Source organism: Triturus cristatus, chromosome 6 (assembly GCF_964204655.1).
Source record: "Triturus cristatus chromosome 6, aTriCri1.1, whole genome shotgun sequence".
Lineage (NCBI taxonomy): Eukaryota > Metazoa > Chordata > Amphibia > Caudata > Salamandridae > Triturus > Triturus cristatus.
In genome coordinates, this window is record NC_140589.1 from 280,619,790 (window position 1) to 280,628,819 (window position 9,030).

The following is a 9,030-nucleotide window of genomic DNA, read 5'->3' on the forward strand; positions in this document are numbered from 1 at the left end:
CTCATATAGTGCTTCTGTGCTGCAATTTCTTTTGGCTCTCAGGAACTCACTATATGGAACACTCCATCTAAATTTGGGCGGGTGGCAGCTAGCTGAATGGAGAATGGAATTTCCTGCCGTCTTTTTCCTGTATAGGTCTGAGGTCAATTTGCCCTCTTCTATTGTCAGCCTGATGTCGAGGAAGTCAATACTCTGTTGACTATATTGCATAGTGAATTTCAAATTCATAGTATTGCAGTTCAAATGGTTCACAAATTCAAAGAGATCACACTCGTTCCCTTCCCACACAAAGAATATATCATCTATAAATCTGAGCCATAGTCCGATGTTATTGGACCATGGCTCCAAATCTTCACTCCAGAGTACCCGCCTCCCCCACCAGCCCACCACAAGATTGGCGTAGCTTGGGGCGAAGCAGGTACCCATGGAAGTACCTTGTAGTTGTTTATACCACCTTCAATTAAACATGAATACATTTTCAGTAATGCAGATCTCAATCATTTGCAAGAGCATACGTGTGTGTTCCAAGAATTCGATATTTCTGGCTTTTAGAAAATATTGACATGCTTTAAGACCATCTGTGTGTTTTATACTTGTATACAAGCTTTCTACATCTAAGCAGACCATCCAGTATTTGTTCTCCCAGTGCAAATCTTGGATTTTTTGTAGAAAATCTTTTGTATCTCTCAAATATGAGTTAAGATCTTTAACATATGGAAACAAAAAATGGTCAATATATTCAGATGTTTTCTCTAATAGGCTATTCTTGGAGGATACAATGGGATGCCCAGGGAGATTGACAGGGTCTTTGTGTACCTTGGGTAACAAGTAAAAGGTAAGCGTGGTCGGAGTCTCATTTAACAGGTACTTTCTTTCATCCCAGTTCAGAAGTTTCTGGTCAAACCAGTCATTGAGGTAGCCATGATACCTGTTCTGTAGTGTATCTAGATATGATTTGTCTACCCTCTCATAGCATACGGGATTGTTCAATTGTCTCAGGGCCTCTTGTATATATTTCTCCCTATCCATCACCATAATGTTCCCACCTTTGTCTGATGACTTTATCTTTTTGTAAATTGGAAACTGCTCCCCAGTGTTCTTCACTCATGTTTTTGGATCTGGGACTTGTATCAATGAATTTTAGCAGATCCTGGCTAACCGTCTCATGGAACAGATCAATATTATCCTTTGGTGTCTATATATATATCAGAACCAAGTTCCCCTCCAAAGGAAAAGAACGAGCCACACCAGTTAAGCAAGTAAAAATCCCGCTTTATTCAGCATTCCAGGCATGACGAGTTTCGTCTAATGACTTTATCAAATGCCCAAAAGATTAGAAATGCTTGAAGTGTCCACCTTTTAAACTCAGCTGGCCTCGCTACGATTGGGTGAAGCCTTCTGGCAGGTGCTAGGGAGCGTCGTGAAAACTTGGCACCCCAAGTTTCCAAAAGGCAGTCAAACATTGTAAGTACTCCCCCAAGTGGGCGGTGACTGCCTCCTCTCACCTTGCACCCAGATCTTTGTGGAAACAAGCGGCAGACTTGGAACATTCACTTCCCTGCAGGGCACAGCTCGATCCTCAGAGCGTCACCTCAGTGTGATACGCTCCCTCATGCAATCACGGTCTAAACAAATAGCAGATCACAGCTGCGAGATGCGGTGGTTCGGCGGTATCTCGAGTCTACGAGGTAAGTCCAAAAAGTTGCCACTGCTGCCGCCGAACTACTTGTGGGGTGGGGGCTCCAGTGTGCTGTGGCTGCATACACAATATCAGAACCAAGTTCCCCTTCAAAGGAAAAGAACGAGCCACACCAGTTCAGCAAGTCAAAAACACACTTTTTTCAGCATTCCAGGCATGACGCGTTTCGGCTAATGACTTTGTCAAATGCCCAAAAGATTAGAAATGCTTGAAGTGTCCACCTTTTAAACCCAGCTGGCCTCGCTACGATTGGGTGAAGCCTTCTGGCAGGCGCTAGGGAGCGACATGAAAACTTGGCACCCCGAGTTTCCAAAAGGCAGTCAAACGTTGTAAGTACTCCCCCAAGTGGGCGGTGACTGCCTCCTCTCACCTTGCACCCAGATCTTTGTGGAAACAAGCAGCTGACTTGGAGCATTCGCCCCCCCGCAGGGCACAGCTCGATCCTCAGAGCGTCACCTCAGTATGAGACGCTCCCTCGTGCAGTCACGGTCTAAACAAATGTGATTTGGGGAGCTAGTACTCCATCACCACCAGTGTCATCAACATGTTTCTGCCATATTGGCCCGGAGGATCCTTGGCATTCACCAGGACGAAATAGCTAGGGCTCCTATCTAACCTCTTCTGGTTATGATGCTACCACCTTGTAAGGTGATCCATGTCAACATCTACCTGAAATTGGGATTGCTTGAAACCTGTAAATACAAAGGTTAACATTATGTCAAAGGGGCTGATGCTCAAACGTGTTTAAAGAATCAGAAATAACAGCAAATACATCATGCATATCAACAAAATTATTCATGTGGATGGGGAACACGTGTTACGGCAACCATGGCTCATATATTTATATATATATATACATATATACATATATATATATATATATATATATATATATTCACTGAAAAAACCATAGGTTTCACACACGTTATAGTAGGAATTAGCATTTAAAAAACCTTGCAAATTCACTGAAAAAACCATAGGTTTCACACACGTTATAGTTAGCTGGACATTTCTCTCATACAAAACCAATGAAATTCCCCTGTTATAGTTAGTACAGCTAACTATAACTTGCGCGACCGCAATCCACTGCTGATGACGTCACATATTACATCACTCATGACATGGTCAGTGACATCACTCATGACATCACTGATGACATCTCAAATGACATCACTGACGATGTCACTGATGATGTCATCCAGTGAACGTTTAATTTGCAATCATTTTTATAAATATAGAGAAAGGCCTGTTTAAGAATGAGTGGGTGTACAAGTGTGTAAAGGGTTGATTTTCTGTGTTGTGAAACTGACTCGACAAGTGAGTCCTTTAACTACATCTTACTTCAGACTAGTGCATAAAATGTATAAATGTTTTGTATGTGTCTGTGTGTTGGTGTATAAGTCGTGGCATGGTTTTGTGAATAGCTATATAAGTGTCTATATGGGTTTTTGATTGCTTGTCTCAGTATCTTTATGAGTTCCTACGTGTTTGTGTGGGTAAAGTGTGTGTGAGTGTGCATAGATGAGTGAGTGTGTGATTCTATGACTGGATGTTATTAAAAGTGCATCTCTGAAGGACTGTATGGTTGAGTGAGTGTATGTATGGCTGTATTATGGTTTGAATGTATATCTCAGTGGTACATTTGTGACTAACTAAATATGAAAAAGGCATAATATATGTGTGTAAGAGTATATAAGTGGTTAGATGTGAGAGTGTGCAATTTTGACAGTGTCTGTATGGATGAATGTGTGCTTGTGTCAATGATTCTAATTGAGCATAAGAATATGATACTATTTTTGTGAGTGAGTGAACTTGAGTGTGTATAACTGCATTAATGAGTAAATGGCAGTGTGATTAATTGTATGAATGACTAGGTGTGAGAGTTAGACTTGGGCGGGAAATTCCGTTCCGCTCACGGAATTTGCGGAATTTGCGTAATTTCGCATTCCGCGGAGAACGCGAAATTGCTCAAAAGTCTGCTTTCTGCGATTTCGCGAAATTTTTGCTTGTTCGCGTTCTCAAAATGCGTGTTCGCGAGATATTTCTTCCCGAGCACGCAAACAGCAATTGTGAACAGGAAAAAAGCATCGCGAACAAGCAATTCCGCGTGTTCGCGAAATTTCTGCGTGTTCGCGGAGATTTTTTACCGTTTCGCGGAGATTTGCGTAACGCAATTATGCAAATTCCGCCCGCCCCTAGTGAGAGTACCTCTATGGATGATTGTTAGTGTGTGAGTGTCTATATAGATATATGTATAAATTTATATGATACTTTTTTAGGGACTGAATGTAACTATGAGTGACTGTACAGGTGAGTGTGTGGAGGTGAATGAAGGTCTTAAAGTTTTTTTTTAGGTATGCAGTTATTAGTATTGCATTATTTATGGATTTGAGAATGGAACTGTGTAATTTTCAGTTGGTATATGAATGGTTTTATAAGGGTGTGAGAAGATGTGGTAATTTATCACATTGATGTCTTGAACAGTGACATCGTCAGTGATATCATTTGAGATGTCATCAGTGATGTCATGAGTGATGTCACTGACCATGTCATGAGTGATGTAATATGTGACGTCATCAGCAGTGGATTGCGGTCGCGCAAGTTATAGTTAGCTGTACTAACTATAACGGGGGAATTTCATTGGTTTTGTATGAGAGAAATGTCCAGCTAACTATAACGTGTGTGAAACCTATGGTTTTTTCAGTGAATTTGCAAGGTTTTTTAAATGCTAATTCCTAACTATAACGTGTGTGAAACCTATGGTTTTTTCAGTGAATTTGTACGGTTTTTTAAATGCTAATTTTTGAATTATTAAATTATATATATATATATATATATATCCAAAAAACGCTTCTCCCCTTCCGGACAGCTTGGGACCCACGTAGAGTGGTGCACGCACCGGCAGGGAAATCCGGTTCGTAATATCAACAAAGCAACGTTCCAAATATGTGCACTCTCGGAAACACAGACTCCGTCCACCAAGGTGAAATCGCCGTTTATTCACAACGCGTTTCGCTCGACCTCGAGCTTGATCACGTGAATGTAGGCTAACGAATAGCAGTACCACTTAATAGAAAACAACAGTCATAGAAAGATGGACTAATGCGCTGGGTTACAGCAGACATATTGTAACGGTGTATAATCACATAAAAGAATCATGACTGTCCCCAACACCGTCTCAGTGACCTAATGACAATAAATAAAATATCTAAACAATTGTCGCAGCATATTGTCACAAAGACCAACTTGATTGCAAAAATGGAACCAAAATTGCTGTAAGTGTGCCGTGCTCTGTGTTTGTAAATAAACCCACAGATATGTCGAAGCTCCCACACTAATGATTGAAAATAAGAAGAGAAAAACCCGTGAACCACATGGTTGGCAGTTCGCACGGGAGAATTGCATAATAAAAATATATAGGGGTCTAGTGCCTCTTGTTTTTTTGATTTTTTTGAAGCGCGAGCATCTCAGGCATCAGTAAATTGCATCCCATGGAGTTACAAAATATTGCGCGGTTCCAAAGTTCACAAAACAATGTCCATCTTGAACCTGTTGTCAAACAGGGTGTACATGATGAAAAAAAGTTCATAACATTGAAAGGTAAATACAAAAAACGTCATCATCATGTGCTCACATGTTCTTGTGTTGATGTTGTGATCAGTTCTGCCATCCGAAAAGAGAAAAGAAGTGAGTGATATACATGTTCCTGTGTCGTGTAAAGGAGTGAAAAATGGCTCGTGTTGGTGAGAATTGATAGATGGGCCAAGTCCTTAGCTCCTAAGTGTAAAAAGAAACACAGGAAACATGAATTAGGAAAGGAACAAAAAAGAGGAAGAGCATTCAGTCATGGAGCAAAAGATAATGACTGGTAGTAAGTATCTTATATTAGTGGCACCCTCATGAATGGAGGGAGGGGAATAAAAATGCCCCTCATTGGTAGCAGCCACACATCCAGCAATGTTACTGTAACACATGCCACAACTGTTAACTTAAAGCATCACATGTTCTGATGAACAGATGTATAAAGAGAGAAATTAAGTAAGAAAAGCAAGAAAACAATAATAGCGAGAAGCTCCAGATTCGCACTGAAAATATATTAAAATATATGTATGCAAGTATGCCCTGCCCGGGTATTGTCTGGGTGTCATGAGGATCATTCTCTGAGGTGTATTGACAACTCCTCATCTTGGTTTAATCCAGTTGGATTTTTAGTTTGAAAGTCTATGATGTATTTCGACTCTCTTTGTCTTAACATGAGTAGCCTGTTACCCCCCCTAGGATGTTTTTCAATCTGTTCTAGGATGAAGAAACTCATGTCGTTGGTGTTTGAGGAGTGTCTCTCTCTGAAGTGACGCGCTACTGGGTATTTGGGGTCCTGATTTTTAATGGCCCTGCCATGTTCCAGAATGCGCTTCTTAGCCATGCATGTGGTGCTGCCGATGTACCAGAGGTTGCACGTGCACTCAATGGCATACACCACAAATGTAGAGCTGCATGTGAGGAATTGGGTGAGTTCCTTGCTGACACCGTTGTATCTGACATGTTTGCGAAAATTACTTTTGTTGCACGCTTTGCAATGACCACAGGGGAAAAAGCCCTTTAGGCCATGCAAGTCTTTTTGTGGATAGATTGTAACATCACTGCGTACCAACATGTCTCTAAGGTTTCTCCCTCTCCTGAAAGTTATATTGGGTCTGTCTGGAATCACCCCCCCAATAACGTTGTCACTCTTGAGGGTACCCCAATGTTTCGAAATGATGTGCCTGATCTTATTGGCATCCGTGCTGAAAGTGGTAATTATGCTAGGGGAGGCCTCTGCCTCTGTCTCATCACACGGTTTGTCAGCAATGGTAGTCGATCTGTCTACCTGTTTGGCTTGATCTAATGCTCTCTTGAGTACCCATTTCGGATATCCTCTCTCCGTGAACCGAGTGATGATGTTATTACTCTCAAGTAAGTATGCCTCTTCTGTGTTGCAGTTCCTTTTTGCTCTCAACAGCTCACCATAGGGGATACTCCATTTGAGAGTATCCGGGTGGCTGCTGAGAGCATGTAAGATGCTGTTGCCTGCTGTACATTTTCTGAACAGGGAGGTATGTATCTTGTTCTCCCTTACCTCAAGCTTCACATCGAGATATTCAGCATAGATGTTGCTGATGTTCCCACTGAGTTTGATGTTATACTCGTTGTCATTGAGTTTCTCAATGAACTCCTGGGCCTCTCGCTCGGTCCCCCTCCAGATAATGAACAAGTCGTCGATGTAGCGTAGCCACAACGACACATGCTCAAAATCCGATGCAAGACCCGGATGGGATCGAACAGTCTCCTCCCAGCTCCCCATGAAAAGATTGGCGAAGCTGGGAGCAAAGCACGAACCCATCGCGGTACCTGTGATTTGGCGAAACAGAGAACCATCAAACATGAATATATTGTTCAACAGACAGAATTCTGTCATGTCCATGATCATTGAGGTATGATCACGGAACCTGATGGGTCTGTCCCTCAAATAATGTTTACATGCCTCCATACCTTGCTGGTGATTGATAATGGTATAGAGGCTGTGTACATCGAGTGTGATCATGAGGAGCTCACTGTCCCATGTGAAGTTATCAATTTTTTTGAGGAAGTCCTTAGTGTCACGAATTAGTCCATCTTTCTATGACTGTTGTTTTCTATTAAGTGGTACTGCTATTCGTTAGCCTACATTCACGTGATCAAGCTCGAGGTCGAGCGAAACGCGTTGTGAATAAACGGCGATTTCACCTTGGTGGACGGAGTCTGTGTTTCCGAGAGTGCACATATTTGGAACGTTGCTTTGTTGATATTACGAACCGGATTTCCCTGCCGGTGCGTGCACCACTCTACGTGGGTCCCAAGCTGTCCGGAAGGGGAGAAGCGTTTTTTGGATTTATTTGGAGGACGGCGCTTGGACCGGCTCTCAAGCACTTACAGCGGGCGTAAGGAGCAAGCAAGAAGACAACACGAAGACATTGCTGCCAGCGGGGTAAGCGGACACCGTCATCTTCCGTCCCTAGAGGGGGTGCACAGTCAGGGGATTGGGTTCCTTAGGCTGGTTTTCACTCTTACCTCCCGGGGCAGCGGGGGTGTTTGCGGTTCCGCTTTTCCTTGCACGCTCCCAAAGAACGTTGCATCACGCACATGTAAGATACATGATGCTTAACAGAATCAGTGCAACATCGTTTCTGCTGTGGTAAACCATATCACGAAGGCTTTATATTCACATAAAGACAGTGTATAACAGGTTTACAGTGTCCGAGGGCATAGAGAACCTACTACTATTAAGTGGGGGAAACCAATTTACTCCGTACACACAGTGTGGTATTTACCGCTGTGATTAACATGGAAGATGAGGAAGAGCGCAGATCAGCTGCAAAGAACTTATTTGCAAGAAAAACGACACAAGCTACTAACAGTAATGTTCAAGTCACGCAGGCACAGCCCAATGAGGAAAAACTGCGTAAATATGAGAAACTTAAGAAGAGTGAGACGGCGAAGTGGTGGGAGGCAACATCTTTGCAGAACTACATTGAACAAGAAATGGTGCCCAGGGGTCTCAGGATCTTCATAACACCAACTTACGACAAACCGAACCCCAAGATGTTAGATGAATGGGCAATCAATTCGGCACAGAGCTCAAGAAAAATGCTGGAAATCTTGATCAAATACGCTTGGTCAGATCGAGAAAGCATAATGGATGAAATCAAATTAATCATGGAAGATCTAAAAAAGAACATGGAAAGTGAAGCACTCAATACAGCGCTTGACACAATCAAAGAACGCCTCAAGAGACATGAGGATGAGATAAGGGCGCGGAAACAAAGGAAGATGATTCGCGATTATAACGACTACGACAGTGGAAGAATTTTGACTTTCAGTCATAAATATGACCATCTTTATAACCAAGGAGACAATGACAAGGATGATGTGGACAGCAACAAAGAGATTCCGACGGAGGAGATCGCTACAACCAGCGGAAGTGAATCAGATGTTTCTGTTAGCAGTTTGCCAGCAACAGTAAGAAGTAACAGACAAGTTACTTTTTTAGACGAGTATCGAACTCTGAGACGGGGACGACAAACTACGAGAGAAACACCAGTGCCAAAAACGAGAGGACAGAGGGGGAGGGGACGAGGCAGAGGAAGAGGACACGGAGTAACCGGCGAGCAAGAATTCGGCAACGATGGCAGAGGAGGCAGGGGCCGTGGCGCAATGGGAAATGCCAAAACACGCGCCAGAAAGAATTATTAATGGATAATACAATGATTAATATGACTATTATCAACCTGTCTTCCAGAGTTGTAAGTGACACG